Source organism: Pinus tabuliformis, chromosome 4_2 (assembly GCF_031772625.1).
Source record: "Pinus tabuliformis cultivar Carrire ecotype Pingquan chromosome 4_2, CPIR1, whole genome shotgun sequence".
NCBI classification, from domain to species: Eukaryota; Viridiplantae; Streptophyta; class Pinopsida; order Pinales; family Pinaceae; genus Pinus; species Pinus tabuliformis.
Genome location: NC_142304.1, coordinates 193431426 through 193452356, shown reverse-complemented (window position 1 = coordinate 193452356; position 20931 = coordinate 193431426). Strand labels below are relative to the sequence as shown.

Below are 20931 nucleotides of genomic sequence, written 5' to 3'. Positions count from 1 at the left end.
TGGTTATCTATTGTTTGCTCTCTTATGTGGGAACCTTTTTTGTTCAATCCATGACAAATCAATGGAAAATACATATTGTTCGAAGTGAACCTTGGTGAAAACACAATGTTGCGCGCTCACTAGTATCACCTACTCTAGTCGGTTGTTTTTGGGTTAATCCTTGCCAGCTCAGTAAAGTAGAGTAACGTGAGGGGTAAAACCTTACACCTCTTACACCTCTGAAATGAATAAGTGTTATGCACAGTTATGAACATGAAAAATGAAAAAATGAAAAAGTGGAAAAAAATTGAAAAAATGATAAATGAATAAGGCGAAAGAAGAGAAAGGCTTCCTAAGCAGAGAGCTGATGCAAGTAACTCCACCGGGGTACTGACCAGGCTCACTCGTAGCAGATCCATGCTTATGTTCCTATGTGACTGCACTAGGGTACTATCCACGCCTACTGGCAGTGAAGCAACACTAGAGATGAAACTAAGACTCTGACGACTATAATAATTGTGCACCAATATACCCCTCAACCCCAATCGGAACAACTATGATTCCTTGGCTTGGAATGTGTGTTAATCAACCAAGAGCTTGGAAGATGCTACATCTTACAATCAAGCTAGTGTGAGACCAAGACAAGCTGAGAAATGAACAATACTTCCAGAGGTGTTAGACTTGCTTTTCACTAACAAGGTCCATTCAGAGACCTGTAGTTCTACCAGTGTGTCGCCAAGTGTTGTAGCAGCTACAACCACCCTCCAGAATTTTTCCTTAACTTCATTTTGGAGCCTCTCTACCAACCTTCACAGCAACATGTCTTGCTTCTTCAAGTACACAAGCTCTAGTGATTTTCTTACAGAGAGACAACTTTTCGATCAAACCTTGATTTATTTACCTCACAAGTTGTTCATCTGGACTTGGTCCAGTAGCAGGCTGAGCATCTCCTTCAAGAATCTGTGCAAAGATGGAGGGAAACCAGCCTTCCCTCCAAAAATTGCGCAATCCTAACAAGCATCCTGCTAGGCCCTAGAATTGCGTAATTATATTAAGAAAGCTTCACCGAGAAAATTGCGTAATCCTTCCCAGCTAGGCTGCTGAGCCCAGAATTTGCACAAATCTGGGTAGCAGTCAACTACTCTGCCCAGAAATTGGCAAATATTATGAGCAGCCAGCACAACTCCCTACCAGAACTACACATTTTCTCCCAACAATTGAGAAGTCTCTTGCATGTGCAGCTGAGTTGATCGGTTCCCTCTGGGACCGAGCAAATCAAACTTGCATGCATGGGATGATTCTCCCAAGGCAGCATGCAAAGGCATCCCTTATTTCAGGGATCTATTTTTGGCAGTTGGAGGTTGCATGCAAGGATCATTTCAGAAACCTCCCACCAAGTGTCGCTTTCCCTAGATTTGTGGCATGCACGTCACAACCTCGACTTTATCAAAACTCATCAACCGAACATTGTAGAGCTCATTTCTCACATCAATATTGCATCTCTAGAATCCCACATTGCATCTAGGAGTTATCGGCACATTCAGCTTAGTTGTTTTGGGGTAAGCCCTCTTTCCATGTCTTGTGTGGCATTTCTGGTGCTTTTTATGTTTCGCTTCATGTGAACATTGTCTGCTTGATTTCAGTGAGCTCCTATTGTTGTTTTGATACATACTAGCTTGTACTAGCACCGTTTCAGTTTCCGTTGCTATCACATGCATGAAACTGTTTTGCACGAACATTCGTTGATTCAGCGACTCGCTTCACCCACATGCATGTTGATCTGTTTATTAAATCTTCCATTCAATGTTTGCATGCATTTTCAATCACTCCTTCTTTCACTTAGTGTTGCCATGCATTCATTATCATATTTTGTTTTAGTTTCCCGTCAGTGAGTCTGGCTAACCTTGGCCCAGGCTCTACCTTCATTGAGACAGCATTGTGCAATCTAGGGAAGGAAGGTTATGTCTTCCTCTCCAGAAATGCGCATTTCTTCCCAGGCACTATCCTCCAGGACTGTTTTGTACATTTCTAAGGGACAGTGACTACTAGCCCAGTAAATTGTGCAATGCAGTCACTGAGCCTGCAACCATCACCAACTGAGATTGCGCATTGCATAATTCTAGTAATCATTATCTAAACTGCACTATGCATTGTGAAATTAGTTAGCCTTCCAGTAGCCCAGACTATTCCTTACGTAGTCTTGGTAGTCAATCTCCCAAGCTCGCGGTGGAAATTGTGCAACCTTTATGATCAGTGACACATGTATGTTGCAAGTTAGTTCTCAAGTTAATTTTGGTTTTTGACTGACAGATTTCTTTCCATGAGTGTTTCCATGTCTCCAGGTATCACAGATGTTCATCTGCCTCTCAGCAGCACAGGTACAATGGTTTCCAGGAGAGAAAAGTTGAAGACACCGTTCAGAACACACTTGGAGATGCAGTCGATCAAGTGTCTATGAACTTTCCTAGTCACTAAGATATCAATTTGTTCATATCCAAAGACATCAAGATGTAATGGTTGCAGGATCACAACAAGCAACATCATGAATGACAGCTGAAGGCATCATACTGGATGCAACGAATGCAAGAGGAAGGTTGTTGACAACATAGAGGTGGAACAAAGTTGCAAGCTCAAGGAGATCCACAGATGATGAAAGCAACTTTAAAGACTTAGACTATGAGGTGACGGTGCAATCACGCAAAGATAGAGAATGGAACAAAGTATGAGTTGCATGTGTTGAAGTAGCAACTCAAGGAATAACATGAGTTTCACAGATAAGCAAATGAGTTGCAGCAGGAACAGGAATAGCAGGGGGCGCAACATGAACTCACAGATGAAACTGCGCTCGTACAATTTATAAGTCCATCCTAGCAGCTGGCACGGAGTAGACATGGTGAGTTGTGTTGTTGATCTCATGCAAGGGATTCAACAACATGCATGTCATTGTGTGCACGCATGCGATCCAACCCATTCATCACACTCAGCAAGGCGAAGACAGGAAGCAAGTCTGATTGGAGATGATAATGTAGTTGATAGTTGATGCGCATGACCACCAACACACACTGGAAGATCAACACAGACACTATGCATCAACGTGTTTCCAGTTAGGTTGCACCAAGAAGACTATGCACATGCTAGTAGATGAGTTGGATGAAGGAGCCACACCAATGCACTCGGATGCAATGGAGGCAAGAGTTCGCTTCAGCAAGATGTCATCATGGGGTCCATGCACACCATCATAGACAACCATGCTTGGCATCAACTCACCACCTTCACCATCACAAGCATGTGAAAGAGCTGGTCTCACTCAACGGATTGAGGGTGAGTGATGTCTTGCATGGCTTTATCAGGCCATTATGTCTTACATGAGCACATGTGCATTGTAATGTAACATCATGTCAAATGGAAATTTAAGTGTCAATAGTTGGATGTAACAATCATAGAGTAGATGAAGAGTCATGAGGCTAGATGAACTGTCACAAAGGAAAATGTCAAGGGTCACCCCACACTTTGCTATAAATAGAAACTCATAACTCATTTTAAAGGATTTTGGTTAGCCAAGATTCGATAGGAGTATCTTAGAGAAAGCTTGGACAATATTGTTATGAGCCTTGGATTCTCCACATCGTAGCGCTAGTACATCTCCTTGGAGGAGCGGGTAGCTATGGCTATAATGTTCCACTATTGGAACTAGTGGTGGGAAATGGATGTATTGTATGACTAGAACTTACACTTCTTAATACAATAAAGCCAAAACATTTCATGCATATGTTGTATTGTATTCTATGCTATCTAGTTTACTCTAAATGATATATTTATTGTTTTCTTATGCATGCATTAATGGAATATTCTATATAAGTATGTATGTATATTTCTGAAATGTGTTGTTGGTTTAACCATCACTTTAGATTGATCACTAACTTGCTTTCCAACTTGTGATGCATCTTCGCTCATGTGGTCCCTTCCAAGTTAGTTACTATTACAGGTTTCCAAGGGGCACACTCATCTCAACCCTCGTGTGTTAGAACCTCCCATGCACCTTCCTTGGCTCACTGTAGCTATCACACCCTTGCTACCAATAGAGTTATCTTACTTGCCTCTATGAGAAATTGCAGTCAAGGCATTACCATACAACCCACTACTGGGTCTCCTACACCAAGCGGTCTCAGGTCTAATTGGGACTTCTTACTAGGGAGATCCCCTTACATGTTGGTGGGTCTAGCACTGTCAAAAGGTGGTATTGAAGGGAAACCCCGTTGGATTGAATTTTTCATACGGTATTCTCCACAATGACTTAACTGTTTCATAACTATTTAATTTGTTTTGGAAACTATGTTTGTATTCTTATGTCTAAGTTGAAAATTCTTTCCACGGGATAACTCTAGTGTTTGGGTGCTTTGAGCTTCATGTAGGAGTTCTTAGGGTTATTTCTTTCCCAGAGCTGGATGACCCTTTTGTGTGCCTCTCTCGACATCCCTAATGGGTTAGTCTGGGTTTTCTGTAGGGATTTTTTCATGGTCTCAGTGGTATGAATATGTGTTTCTTCTTCGTTGGTTTTGGAAAGGGAGCTCCTTAATAGTAATTCTAAGTGTAATTGCTTGGGGGTTGCCTTTGCCAATAATCTATATTATCATTGTATTAAGAGCCACAATATCGAGGAGTCTTTGTCAATCCAATTGCTGGAAGCATGGTGGGTCAAGCTGGCCAAGTGACTATCCGATGCCAAATCTATCCTATATATAATCGTCTTTCCTCGGTGTCTTTCCATAAAATCCACTTGGCTTCTTCATTTTACGAAGTCCACTGTGTTGTTCTTCCCCTGCTTTGTAATTCCCTGAGAAAATCTACTACGATTAATTTAGTAGGATTTGGGCTGATTTTCTTAGTGGCCTTAGTCATTATATGACTATGGCATTAGACTAAATCCGTTAGCAACGGCTTGTTGAGTTTTCCCCTGATTTGCTGGGGTGGCCCTATAAGGCGAAACACTGCAACTCTACTTGCAGAATCCAAATGTTTTCTTCACCTCCAAATAGAGAAGGTGCTTGTTCATTATCAAGAAAAAAAATGATATGTTTTGCACTGTGATGATGATCCTATCGTTATCAATGGAGTAGAATTAGTGTTGCCTTGGTTTTGCCTACCCAGCTTACAGTGGTTCTTGATTCCTATTGCATTCGTCTGTGATGAAATTTTAGATAATGTTGTGTGTTTTGGTTTAGTCTACAATTCTGTTTTTTTTATAGAACCGTCCTATTTTGGGGTTGATGGATCATGTCATTGAGTCTCAGTAGTCCATACAGGAATGCAGTGAGAATCGAACCTGAGATAGTTGTATCTACTCAAACCAAACTAGTTGGTTGGATTGACTGGTGTTTCTACTATATTAATGATTAGTTGATCATGGGATCAACATGGTTGTCTACTTGGTCTTAAATATGAGTGAAAAACAATAATAAGATAGGTGACTTTCTCCTGTTAGAAAAATCTCCTCTTCCTCTCCTGCTTCTCACTTCCTTATGAAAATCTCCTCTTCCTCTCCTCCTCACTTCCTTATGAAGTAATATTTTTGAATGAGTTATCCTGAATGTGACTGAATGTAGGTGGCATTACCAATAATTGTGTGTAAAATTCCCCTGCTATTTTTTTCTCAATTCCTCGTGAAGAGGAGATATGAATGAGTCTGAACCCCATTTCCATTAATTGCGTGAAACATCGTTGCTTCTTTTTAAGGTTATATATATCCACTAGCGTCAATTATGCATAGCAATTAATAATCTACATCGCCCTTTCATTCATTCATTATTGTGTTTTGTTCTATTCCCACTAGGTTGGATTTAGATTATATAATGGTGTGAGTTCCACTGTATGAAATATTATTCTGGATAGGCCTATCTTGGGATAAAATGGAATCATAAAATCTCCCTTCCTTCTTCCTCTCCTTAACCTTAATTCCTTGTATAGTATCATCATGAACCAGTTATAGTCAAGTGTGAGCATGGTAGTTATGAACTAGATAAGTCATTTCCCAGGTATTCTCCTATTTAATTTGTTTTGGAAACTATGTTTGTATTCTTATGTCGAAGTTGAAAATTCTTTCCATGGGATAGCTCTAGTGTTTGAGTGCTTTGAGCTTCATGTAAGAGTTCTCAGGGTTCTTTCCCAGGGCTAGATGCCCCTTTTGTGTACCTCTCTCAACATCCCTAGTGAGTTACTCTGGGTTTACATTCAATACCATATGCAAATTGTAGGGAAGTGTCTGGGTTTTCCCCACCTGGTTTTCCCTAAAAAAGAAGTTGATTTTTTTTCCACATTGTGAAATTTATGTCGTTAAATATTTATGTAAAAAGAATATATTTTTTAAAGTGAAAATATTAGACACATAGATATATACTTATTTGTTGCCCCATTTTTAGAAGGTGCTTCTTTTGAAATTGTCCATTTGTGCAAAATCCCGGGGGGTTTGCTATGAGGTTTTATTTAGAAAAATGTTGAAAACTCTCTCTAAATTGTGAATTTTATGCCTCCAAATATCTATGTAAATGGCATATATTCGTAAAGTGTGCACATGACACAGATAGACATATTTCTTTGGTGCCAAATTCTTTGAAAGTGCTTGTTTTGAAGTTTTCCATGTGTTTGTGTTCATTTCTCTAACCCTAGCTTTTGGCTAATCATTGACTCGACAGGTTCCTTTTTCATTAAATAATTATTGCTGAGATTTTAACACAAATAAAAATAAATAGTGGAAAAAAATAATCACATCAAGCTCATACACATGCACACATAGATCTCTGCCCTTCAAATCTCTTGTTTTATCAATCTTCATCATACAAGGGCTCCCTTATTGGTATAGTGGCCCATTGAGGAAAAATACAAATACAACAAAACTTTGGGAAATTCCAGCTGATCAAACCCTCCAAAAATCATCATTTGATCTTGTTGGCTAATCTGGAACCTTCTCCCTTTGCTATCCCTTGCACTCCTCCTCAGACTCCGCACACTTGGATGAATGACCTCCCGCCAATCATTGAGATCCTCACTACCTCATTGTCTTGTGCTCACTAATGTGTCTACTATGTTAGCTTAGTGTTACTTTTATAAGTTTGAGTTATTGATTGAATCCAAAACTCCGATCTCCAAGGTGATTCATTGTTGATATTAGATCTCAACATCACTTGAGATCAATGGTTGAGGTTCATTTAATTCATTAATGCAAATAGCCTCTGCATTTCATTAGGTTAACTAACCTTTTCTTATAAAAGCCAATTACTTTAATAATTATATTAATTAAATTAATTTTCAAGGTTAAGAGTCTTTTGCACTAATGCCACATGTTTACACACTTGTAACTGTGTGGAAGTACCTATCCAATGCATTGGGATACATTCTATAGATTATAGTTTTTCTATGAGGGTGTAGCAGTGATGAAAGAAGTGCATCAATTTTAGGCATCTTGTGGTTGTTGCATGCAAGCATGCTTGTTTAGTGTTTCCCAAACTTAGATAGAACCATATTTAGTATGCTTTTATAGTTTGACTTAGATGATTACTTTTCTTAATTTAGGTGTTTTTCTTAGTTCTGTTTTATGCACAGATTTATGTTTAAGAAAAGTGCACAGTAGAGAAGGGTTCTATATTTTGAGCAAGGGACACACTTCTAGGTAGGAGGTACTCTATTCTAGAAATATTTTTCCATGCAGGTTAGGTGCTTTATCTGAGAATCCCAAGAGTGGCGCTATTGTAGCAATAAGAAATTCATTTATTTTGAGTTCTTCATTAGTGCATTGATAGTATATTGTTTATTCCATGCAATACCTAAATATAGTATGATCAAATTACAATTAATCTTATCATAATATTTTGACTTACCCTCTTTTAGAGGGAAACTAGAGTGTGTGTCAATCTTGCACGTCACAGTTGTATCATGCAGAGTTTACTTGGCACGAGTTTTGTGGATCTAAGCAGTGAGATACCTATTGGAATTCAAGAGGCAACAATACTACAAAGTCAGGGAAAGAGGTTTCCCAGTTAACCTGCCTTTCACATTATGGTTGGAGTCAATTTGTTGGCAAGATGCTAGATACCCCAACTTCCTTTTTATGACTGAGTGCAAGGTTGAATCCTTTGACATATTCCTCACTCAAATGTCATTAAGCGATGGGTTTTCTCATAAGTGCTTCACATCTATAAACTTTAACAAAGTTGTTATTGAGTCTTTGGATGTGGTTATATTTTTAAATCACACACATACAAGAAGACAAAAAATAATATGCCCGACTAATATCAATTTATCTTCCTGCGAATAGGGTGTTCCCTTCCATAAACCTGATGACTCGCTCTGCTTCTTTCTAGTGAATAAATTTGGGACCTTTCATGAATTGTGAGACAATTCCAACCCCATAACTATCAGTTTCTTATTTAAAGTTATACCCACTAGATTAGAACCTGCACAAGGAAAATTCCGTTCCCGTTTTGAAAGAACCTGCAATCGACTTATACCATCCTACTTAATATTTTATGTATTTCTTTGCATCCTTGGCCTATGACATAAAGACACAACAAGCGACCTTGCATTTTCTATACTAACACTCCTACACAATAATAAAGTATGCCCATATTTATGAGATCATATACAACCGAGGCCATAGTGAAAATATCTGTTAGAGTTGTATCTGTGTTGCACTAAAGGTGTATTTTCTTCTTCAACACTACAATACATTACAGTTTCCATTCAGTGGAGAAGTGTACCCAGTAGCAGCCTTGGTCTGTGTGCAAATGTGTTGAATTCACAGTAGAATTTATCTCTTATTTTGAAGGTGTTTCTCCTTCAATAATACTTCATTTGAGCAAATCCTTTTAATCTACACCTTCAGCAGATGCATACAACATTGGGGTACATGCTACAGATTCTAGTTTTGTTGTGAGGGTATAGCAACGATGAAAGAAGCACATCGATTTTAGGCATCTTATGCTTGTTTTATGCAAGCATGCTTGTCTAGTGTTTCCCAAAATAATCATGTCGACAAAGGTTCTAACTTCTTACTAACACTCATATTTGAAATAGAATAAAAAGGTAGCACCACAAGGTATTAGAGTAGAAGTGTGTCTAGACTTAAGATGATGTCAGTCGAAAAAGAAACCTTTCCTATCTATATCAAGTTTCCTATTAATTTTTTGTTGGAAATTATTCCTAGTTATTTTCATTCTGGAAATGAGGCATTATTATGATCACTCAGTTACTAAACCTGACCTACGGGACTCTCTTACTTCTCAAAAACACGTAACAACTACAATGATAATAGTTTTGTCTAATTTCTAGTTCATGTTTTTTTGAATGACATCCATTTCTGTAATATTCTCTTTGTATCTTAAACAACTTTAATCAAGGACCTACAAGACCCCCAACTTTAAACAAGATCCTATTCAAAACAGAACCCTTTGAAGCACAAAATTTATCAGAATCATGAAAACACTGTAAAATCCCCTTTTTGAAGAAATGATGAGAAAGAGAGAATAAATATATAGGTACAAACCCTTGTAGTCTCTCAGGAAACTTGCGAGGAAGAAAAATGTACTTGTTTGAAGAAACATAAACTGGCCTAACATAAAATGCCAATGAAATGTGTGGAGAAAAATACACCCTAAAGATAAAATTGCAGACACTCAAAAATATATTCTATTATTATGAATTAGGAAATTTACACACATATTTATACAAGCAATAGTCTCGAGATAGGAATTCTATCTTAGACGTACAGTAGTGTGGTTGAGAGATTCTCTCAACCACACACTAAACTAGGAGAAACTAAATTCCTATTATGTAGGAACAAACTCCTCAAATGGAGAATTACAACCATAGACAAGTAGGAATTAATTATTTATAACTCCCCCCCTTAATGACTACTTGTGATGATAGTCAAATTCATCACCATCAAGAAAATTGCATGTGCAGAACCTCTAAAACACAATCTGCCTTCCTCAGACAGATGCACAACTTCTCCGATTTGCCTCCTCTCGCAAATCGTCAAATGAAGATGAGGATTCCCGTGGATCCCATTGAAGGTGAATTGGCACGATCTTTCCGTAAAATTTTGCACCAGTCTGGTATTTTGGCATGGTGGCGCTATTAATGGCCTAACAAACGCGCCAGTTGCGCATCATGGCACGACTGTTAGCGCGAAAAACGTGCCAATCCCCTTCTACTCAGAAAATTAAAAAATCATCTGAGTCCGAGCCAGGTGTTCTGCAGTCCACCTGCTCAATTGAGCACAAAGCTCTCGTGTACACTCGGCCACAAAGGCACCTCAAACCACAAAGGTGATTCTGCCACAAAGGCAAGCACTTCAACCACAAGGACTCTATAGATGGTTTATGGCTCACCACCAACCCTCACTCTACAATGACAAAAGATGGTTTCAGGCTGACCATAAACCATTACAAAGTGGTTTTAAGATCACCACGAACTTTTAGATGCATTTAAAACTTACATTTCATTCCAAATTTTGGAGTTTCTGGGTACATACAATGACCATTACAACAACTGGACTTGCTTATAACATGCTAGGGAGTCTATTCCACAAAACACACTAATTCAAACAAACATCTATTTTTCTATCCACCATAAACGTTGTCGCTGCTCCTTTACCTCATCTGTTCACTGTTCACATCTTGGGCATCCTTGTCTGTTCAAATAACTTCTTGGAAATCCATGCTTAACCTGTCATTCGTTAGAGTTGCAAATTCTAACAAAATAACTTTTCCTACATTGAGTTAGCTAGGCTCAATAAGGCTCAATAATATTTAAACATGATTCCAAGAAAATACAACATAAACTCTTCAAATTTAATTTCTCTATCTCTGCCCATAGATGATTATTTTTAAACATACCAGCAGCCATTTTTCACTAACAATACCTATGAGGGGTCTACTGATAAAGAAACAAATTGACGACTTTTCACCTGGACTTAATGCAGTGCATTCAAACACTGATGATCCAGATGTAGGCACACAGCCACATGAAGAGAACACAATTTTCCCTTCAAGAGTAATAATCTAGGACTCCACGATCCAATCCTCCATCACGTTTCAATATCCACTCCCCTGGCAACATAATGCCACTTCCCCTGCTCACAGTATCAAGGCTTGGTAACTGCTTCCAAGCATGCTGCCTCATACTCGCTGACGTACTGCAACAACTAAGATCCATTGTCCAGCTAATCTCCTTGCAATTGAACATGCAGGCTTGTCTCCACAATCTATACACCGGACACATACAAACTTGATCATCCTCCAATTTTTGACGTAACTGTCATGTCTTCTCATATCTGATAATAAATCATTTCTGCAAATAGATTTGTCTATTGTTGGAATGGCAAATTCCAACATAGATTTACACTGGTGATACTAGTTTTCCAGGCTAAATGTCACAACAATCTAATTGTTTTAACTAGATTTACATAAATGCATTTACATGTTAAGTTGATCAGTTCTCAACATGAAGCAGAATAACTTACGAAGACAATTTATTTCATCAAAGGAGATATGTTTAAACTTTTAGTTTCATCTTTACCCAATACAGAAACATAATCACATCAAGGCTTCCACACCTGCAGAAGACCCAACAAACCTCCATACACAGACTCCATCGGTCCACACCATTGGAAAGCCAATCCTCTTTCGCTTGCAACTCGACACAAAATTCACAAGCAATTATGGATTTGTTTTCAATATGCCCAAGCATAAACTACTTTATACTTAGCTGGAACTCTTGCAGAAACTTGCTTTGAACCAACCCGTCGCCCTGCATGACTTGTAGCTACACCACAGAAAAAGATGCATGTCATGGTTCCCAAAAAAAAATACTGGAGATCCAAAATCGAAATATTGCTTCCCATCACAGCCTGCCATCGCCACATGCAACATGTTTCCATGTTTCTTCTCTTATCCAGGCCATCGTAAATCAGCATGACTCGTTCTGTGTAGCCTTTTCCCTGGAAATACAGGTTGCAACGGGATGATTGGACATCGTATGCTACAATTTCATGACCATAATAATCTGCTAAAATTGCCAGCTCAATGGCACCACCCCATTTTTCAGAATCCAGTATCCATGCACAATACTCTTCATTTGGCTTTCCCAAGAATGCCTCATTATAATGCACAGTATCACTTCCAACTACTGTGGCAATTACCTGTCTCAATTCTGAAGATTTGTTCTTGTCATTTTCCATTACATAACCGACTGCATTGAAGAGACAGTTGTTGTCTACTGGAATGACTCTTTTCACAACCACTCTTTCATCCATTTTGTAAAAAAAATAATCCTGAAAGCATAGGAGCCAAAAAAATTCAGAATGGTAATTCACAAACAGTATTGAGCATGGGCGCTTACATCTCTTGCGCTTCCACTTCCAACTCTATACATTTCATTGAATCCTCTACCTATTGGAATGTTACAGGAATATATAGCGGAGCATCCAGGTTCAAACCGGAACCTCCTCTCAAGGGAAGAGAGCCATAGATTTCTTCAAACAATAAATCGACTACGGCCTTTCTACCACGTGATCTCTATTGCGACCACCTACAACCTCGACCAATAGCTCTTAAGGCTCAGCCACCCTAACTACGAGCTTGTGCACAGATCAGCTCACCACGTTCTGGTTTGCACGCGACAGGACTACAGTCATATAGCCCTCCGCACCGCACTGTACATAACACCTAGCCATGACACCGACAATGCCAAAGCGAGGGAGCTCATATACCGAGATATCAATTAAATCACTGCAAAAAATAAATGAACTCCACAGTCCTCCAACCATTCGACTCATCGCCCCAAATCGATGATGACGAGTCCACACTCCGCAAAAAAAAAAATCCTCCATTCTGCACTCGTTATTCTCCATATTTGATGCATTTTACAAGTTTTCCTTTCAATCCCAATAGAAGCCAAACAATGTAGTATATCTCACCAATTCTCTGCAACAGGCTCAACAAACAACGACTACATTAAAAAGCAGTGAGTCGATCTAGCTCATATTCGTAGTGGGGGAATTTAACTGAAGGATTCGTACGGGGTCGCAGCATTTCTCTTTTCCAAACCAATTTACCTGAAGGTCGTGCCGCCCCCTTGGCTATTTTGGTGAGAGCGTTCATGAACTGAACGAAACCACCAGCATTACTCACCGTGTGATTGACACGCATGGCAAATATGAAACCTCTACCTCTCAGGCGCGTCCCCTAAATATGAATGACACGTATGCAATCCTCTGGAATTCTACAGCACCAGAACCAAAGTCTTGCCAGACGCATCAATAATCATGCAGATCCGATCAGATTTAGGCTCAGCCTTTCGTCTCCTTCAACCACAAGAGGAAAGAAAAAAAAAGAATTTCCCTGTCGAATGCCTCTACACTTTCCACGCAGCTGCACTTTCACCTTTCATTCGTGGTCCAACTCCACGCAGTTAATGCAGCAGTGAGTATTCAAGCAGTTGCTCCTCAGGTAGGCAGTGCTCCTCAGATGGACAAACCCAAAACAAAATAAACTGCAAACAAACTCTTTATCTGCTATTTCCCTCAGCCCACGAGGGGCCGAGGCCGAGGCCCTTACGGGCTCTGAAGCTCTGATACCAAGATAAAATTGCAGACAATCAAAAATATATTCTATTATTATGAATGAGGAAATTTACACACATATTTATACAAGAAATAGTCTCAAGATAGGAATTCTATCTTAGACGTACAGTAGTGTGGTTGAGAGAGAAACTAAATTCCTATTATGTAGGAACAAACTCCTCAAATGGAGAATTACAACCATAGACAACTAGGAATTAATTATTTCTAACTGGCCATATTTAAGCTAATTGTGTACCAGTGCTCCATTGTAATAGAGATCTGTAAGCCCAATGGTAGGGTGTTATCCTCTTTAGCCCATTGAAAATGTCATCACAATCCCAGAACAGTGGTTGTGTACAAGAACAAACAACCCTTGATAGAACAAGAAAAAGTAAACAACCACAATGTACTAGATGCATAGTAGCAACGAGGCCTTCCACAAAAATGCTTCCAATATCAAGTAGGCTATGAAACCAACCTAAAATAATTCACATACCATAGAAATAACCAACGAGGACATTCACATTATCACTTTGTAGAGGAACATGTTTTGCGTTTGTGGCATGAACTTTCACTTTAGAGTATTCTCTTTTTGACCTTGTCCCAACATCCACATAGGTCAATCAATCTGAAAAATGTTGCTCCAAATATAAAATATATAAAAATTACAAAAATTCCTAAATTTCAAAGTTAGAGGAGACATAACAAGATGAACATCAAAATTTTTTGTACAATATATTTTGTGGATTATTGGGAATTGAATGCACTTGAAATGTGTCAGAAAGTTGTTCGATTACTTTGGAAGTGTTTTGTCCACAAATTAATCTATAAACTCCTTGATATGATGCCACTAGTGAGATGATGGTGAAAAATGAATCAAATAAACTTTTGTGTGACTTAAATAAGTGAGAATCAAGGTTTGGGAGGACTTCACCACCTTTTTTTGATATAGGAATAAAAAGAGAATTAAAATAAATTTTTTATTAGTTATTTTTATATGCTTGTAGGTGTCATTTGGAAGAGGGAGAGTTTAGAATTACTCACCGTATTGTGGTCATCCTGGGACTTCTTATTACTTGGGAATGCCACTCTTAATTACTAGGTGTGTCTTACTTTAGTAAAGGATATCACCACTTATGTTGCTTGTCATCCATTGTGCACTGAGGATGATAGGGAAATCCCCAAAGATACTAACATGCTTGGAGGATGGGGGATAGAGCATTGGTTTCTTTTTTAATATTCTACCCACATTTACCCAGCCCTTCCCATATTTCCACCTACCATAATTTTGTACACATACAACGAATGGAATGTAGAGTGTGCATCAAGAAATCTTTTTATCGTAATTGCATTCTTTTGTGAATATTTGCATTGTTGGGTACCTATTTAGGTTCCAAGTTAGGTGCCTCTCTCAACCTGTTATGAAACCAGCTCAAGAAAAGATAGAAAAGATAGATCAACGCCTTAGAATTCAGCCTCTTCGAGGGGGCAACCTCCTTTACATTACATGAATGAACAATTCTTGGATGATACAAATGATAAAACCTCCTTTCTATATATAGGAGTCTAAGGAGTCACAATATAATCCAGCCGACCTAACAATAATAATATAAAGCCACAAAAATAACAATAGAGGGATTCTATGGGGCACAGAAATAACAATATGGGGGTAATAGGGGCACAACAATATAAATAAGGGTATAACTACAATAGTAATGGGGTAATCACTAGTATTATAGGGACCCAACATGCCCCTCTCCTTCAAAAAAGTGTTGTCCTCAACGCTTGAGCAGTTCTGGATACTTCTACATAAAATTCTCATCCTCCCATGTGGAATCTTCAGCGGATAAGTTCTTCCACTTGATAAGATACTCTGAAATTGATCAATTTCGTAGCTATCGAGTTCTTGTTTCTGTCACTGCTTCCGGTTCCCATATAATTTTTCCTTCCTCCTCAAGTTCTGGCAATATTATTTGAACTGGGAGCTTGTCGCCTATAACCTTCTTTAAACATGAAACATGGAAAACTGGGTGCAATCGAGAAGCTGCAGGAAGCTCCAATTTGTATGCCATAGTACCAATCTTTTCCAACACCTTGTATGGACCATAATACTTTGGTGATAATTTATTATCCTTCTTAGCTTGCTTTAGGGACATTTGCTTATATGGTTGTAGCCGTAGGAATACCCAATCACCTACATCAAAACTTCTTTCACTGCGATGTTGATCTGCCTGTTGTTTCATTCTATTTTGTGCCAACACGAGGTTATCCTTTAAGAGTTGGAGGACTTGTTGTTGATGTTCGATGTGATGTTCCACTGCCTGAACCTTAGAATTTTCTCTTAAATATGATGTGATTGATGGTGGTTGGTACCCATAAAGTGCCATAAATGGGGTCATTTTTGTTGCTGTATGGAAGGAAGTGTTATACCACCATTCAGCCAGAGGCAACCATTTGACCCATTGTGTCTGTTTATCAGATACAAAGCAACGAAGATATCCTTCCAAACATTTGTTTACTATCTCAGTTTGCCCATCAGATTGAGGATGATAAGATGAGCTATGAGCTAACTGAGTACCAAGACAAGAAAATAATTCTGTCCAAAAATTTCCAGTGAAAATGGGATCTCTGTCACTTACAATAATCTTTGGGTTTCCATGTAGCTTTTGAACTGTTTCCATAAATGCAGTAGAAACTGTACTGGCTTTAAATGGATGTGATAATGCACAAAAGTGTGCATACTTGGTAAGTCTGTCAACTACCACCATGATGACACTCTTTCCCTCAGACTTGGGTAAACCTGTGATAAAATCCATTGAAACCTCCTCCCAACATTGGCTTGGAATGGATAAAGGTTGTAATAGACCAGGTGTCTTAATTGTTTCAACTTTATTTTGTTGGCAAACCAAACATTCCGCCACAAACTTTTGAATATCTGATTTAAGGCCATCCCAAAAAAATTCCTTCTTAACCCTGTGGTAAGTTTTTAAAAATCCTGAGTGCCCTCCTAAGGGAGAAGTGTGCAATTCCATAAGAATCTTTTGTTTTAGCTTGGAATTCTTACAGAGGTATAAGCGATCTTTGTACCATAATGAATCATTTTGCCAGCTAAATGTATCAGAAGTACTGGAATCTTGTTGTAGCTTTCGAATAAGTGCCCACACTTCTTCGTCATTCTTCCATTCCTCCTTTGCTTCGTTTATCCAATCTGGTTGGATAATAGAAATGGCACACAACAATGCTTCCATATCCTCATCCTTTCTTGAGAGTGCATCTGCCACCACATTTTGCTTCCCTTTTTTGTAGATGATTTCAAAGTCATAACCCAACATCTTTGTGACCCACTTTTGTTGCTCTTCAGAGGATAATCTTTGTTCTAAAAAGTATTTAAGGCTATCATGATCCGTTTTTACCTTGAAGTGTCTTCCCATTAGGTAGGGTCGCCATTTCTTAAGTGCATGGAGTATTGCCAACATTTCCTTCTCATAAATAGCTTTGCTTAAAAACTTTCCCTTGATTGGACGACTTTCAAAAGCAATGGGTCTTTCATCTTGCATTAGAACAGCACCAATTCCATTTCCTGAAGCATCACATTCCACAATAAAGGTTTTTGTGAAGTCTGGTGTAGCTAAGACCGGTGCTTGGCACATTGCCTCTTTAAGATGTTTAAAGGCCTTTGTTGCTTCCAGAGTCCATGAAAATGAATCTTTCTTCAATAATGTTGTTAGAGGTGCTGCTATTCTCCCATAATTCTTAACAAACTTGCGATAATACCCTGTCAACCCAAGAAATCCTCGCAGATGCTTTATGGATGTGGGGATTTTCCATTCCTTAATGGCTTTAATTTTGCTAGGGTCTACCTTAACTCCTTCATGAGATACAATATGACCCAAATATTCCACCTCCTGGACTCCAAAGAAACATTTGGATCTTTTTGCATATAATTGTTTCTCCTCCAATAGTTGTAGCACCTTGTCAACATGTTCAACATGATCCTTCCAAGACTTGCTGTAGATTAGTATATCATCAAAAAATACTAACACAAATTTTCTAAGGAATGGTTTGAAAATTGAATTCATCAAACCTTGAAATGTTGAAGGTGCATTGGTAAGGCCAAAAGGCATGACCAAAAATTCATAATGACCCTCATGAGTTCTAAATGCCGTTTTCGGAATGTCTTCAATCTTCATTCTGATTTGATGATATCCCGAACGAAGATCCAACTTGGTGAAGTAAATTGATCCATGCAATTCATCCAGTAATTCATCAATGACAGGAATGGGGAACTTATCTTTAATAGTGAGCTTGTTGAGCTCCCTATAATCTGGACACATGCGCCATGATCCATCCTTCTTGTGCACCAATACTACTGGAGCTGAGAAAGAACTTTGACTCGGTTGAATTATACCAGCCTCTAGCATTTCTGCAACCATACGTTCAATTTCACTTTTTTGGACATATGGATATCTGTACGGCCTGATGTTTGGAGGAACACTTCCTGGAATCAGATGAATAGCATGATCATGATCACGCATAGGTGGGAGACCTTTGGGAGTCTCAAATACCTTGGAATGATTGTCCAGGACTTTTTGGAGATCTGGAGAAATAGATGATTCCAATGTGGAAACATCTAGCGAACATAATTGTGCAATTACACCTCTTTGCTCCTTTTTTAGAAGCTTTGTCATGCCATTAGAGCTGATTATCTTTCCTGGTTTCCCTGCAATACCCCTTAATTCAACTTCCTTTCCTTCCACAGAAAATTTCATGAAAAGTTCTTGAAAATTAAAAGCTATTGTACCCAAGGATTGTAGCCATTGGACTCCTAGTACAACATCAGCACCTCCCATTGGAATGGAAAGCATTGGGCTAGTCAATACATATTCTCCCATGGATAGCTTGATATTATGGCACTTTCCAGAACAATTTATTGTTCCTCCATTTGCAATCATCACTTGACACTCTGGTGCTGGATATAGGAAGCAATTCAATTCTTTTGCTACCCTACAATGAATAAAATTGTGGGTGCTTCCTGAATCAATCAACACTATTACCTTTTTCTTCTTGATTTGTCCTTCTATCTTGATGGTTTGAGGAGTGGTAATTCCCGCCAATGCATTACAAGATATGGTCGGATTTATTTGTTCTTCATCTAGGCTTTGTTCTTGGAATATATCCTCTTCTTTTGACCTTTCTTGCTCTTTTTCTTCTTCCTCTTCACAATCTATGTAGAATAATTTCTTCTCAGCACACTTATGACCTTTTGTGTATTTTCTATCACAATTGTAACAAAGCCCTTTTGCTCTTTTTTCTTCCAATTGTTGTGGTGTCAACCTCGTAGGTTGTGGAAGACTATGGGCAACAACACTTCCATCTTTATAGTTGTGAATGGTATGCTTCCTAGTTGCCATAATTTTGCTTTCCATTTTTCTTGCTAACCTGAATGCCTTCTCTAATGAATCAGGTTCCCAAAGGCGCACATCATGTTGGATATTATCCTTTAAAGACCCTATGAACACATCAATCCTATGCTCCTTTGGAATATCTTTTACCCTTATGTTCAATTTTTGGAACTCCTCAATGTGCTCCATTATTGAACCCTTTTGTTTGAGACTTATCAATTGGCTAAAAAAAGTGTTTCTTTTTGTATCCTCATAATGTGCTATCAATTCTTCCGTAAAAATTGCCCAAGTGATAAATTGTTTACGAGAACAAAGCCATTGATACCATACAAACTGATTTGGTTCCAAATATAAAGTTGCCATACGTACCTTTTGTGTGTTTTGCACATTATTGAGATCGAAGAATTGCTCCATCTGTAATATCCATGTGGCGGGATCCTTGCCATCAAACTTCCTCATATCGATTTTTGGAACATGGTGAGTCTTCGATCCAACATTAGCGTCTATGGTATCATGATTAACATTTCTTTTGTTCTCATCATGAGTTTCCTTTACTACCTTTTCACCATTAGTGACCCTTTCTTGTAGCAACTTCTTCAATTCTTCCATATCTGTCTTCAAATCTGCCATGTCTCTCTTCAAATCTGTCTTCCAATCATCCATCTTAGCTTCCATGCCCTTTATCTTAGATTCCACGCCACTTATCTTAGCTTCTGTTAGCTTTTGTGAGCGTGACATTTGTTGCACTTGTTCTTGTAATTTTGATATATCATGTAGCATTTCTTCTTCTTCTTCATGAGTCATGCTAGAGCTTTCAGGTTCCTTACTAGGTGTTTGCATTTTCTTTCCTCAGGGCATCCGTTACCGATAATAATGCTTTACTATGCCCTTTGAATTCCGTTAAACCAAGCTTACACAAAAATTTAAAAAAAAACTACACACCTTTTTTCACTTTATAGAAGCCGGATATTGAATCTGATGTATCTCTGTAATTTTGGATCATCCAGTTCTGAAATTGCTACCTGCAGTAGCCTTCTGCGTCCTCTTTCCAATTCCACAAGCCTGAACCAAATTGGATTCTGCAAGGAAGATTTATGTGAAATCTCCCACAGTGACTTGCTTTTAGACTGGTTCAGTAGAGCGAACTTGTACGCCGTGCCACGAGTCACTGTTTCAACCTTTGAATCTGAAACACACATAAAAGAAGCTACAGTCCGTCCTATTTTTGTACCTTTTTACGAAATCTCAATCCGATCCTCATAGAGAGATTTATGACGATTTTCCCTAGGTCACCTGTTTTGAATGTAATTCAGGAGTCTGCAAAAATGCCAACTTCCTCAGATCATATCTCCGAAAATATCGCGCGAAAAGCTCTGAAATTCGGATCCAAGGTTCAGCGCCAATTTTTCTCAAATGGGTTTTTTTTGAAACTTCCGAAACATCACAGAAAAAAAGTTATAGCGAAAATGCAACGATGACCTGTTTGGAGCAGCGAAACCCTAGAATCCAAAGCTCTGATACCAAATGTTATGAAACCAGCTCAAAAAAAGATAGAAAAGATAGATCAACGCCTTAGAATTCAGCCTCTTCGAGGGGGCAGCCTCCTTTACATTACATGAATGAACAATTCTTGGATGATACAAATGATAAAACCTCCTTTCTATATATAGGAGTCTAAGGAGTCACAATATAATCCAGCCGACCTAACAATAATAATATAAAGCCACAAAAATAACAATAGAGGGATTCTATGGGGCACAGAAATAACAATATGGGGGTAATAGGGGCACAACAATATAAATAAGGGTATAACTACAATAGTAATGGGGTAATCACTAGTATTATAGGGACCCAACACAACCCTTCACTAGAAAGCCCCTTGATTTTCTTGACGGCCTCCATGCATTCCTCTACATGCTATCAAACCCTATTTGG

At 38.6% G+C, this 20931-nt stretch overlaps 1 pseudogene; it reads right to left on the bottom strand.

Moving 5' to 3' along the window:
- Positions 1 to 11704: 11704 nt before the first annotated feature.
- LOC149168802 (OVARIAN TUMOR DOMAIN-containing deubiquitinating enzyme 2 pseudogene) lies at positions 11705 to 12286 on the bottom strand (annotated as a pseudogene).
- Between the last annotated feature and the right edge of the window lie 8645 nt (positions 12287 to 20931).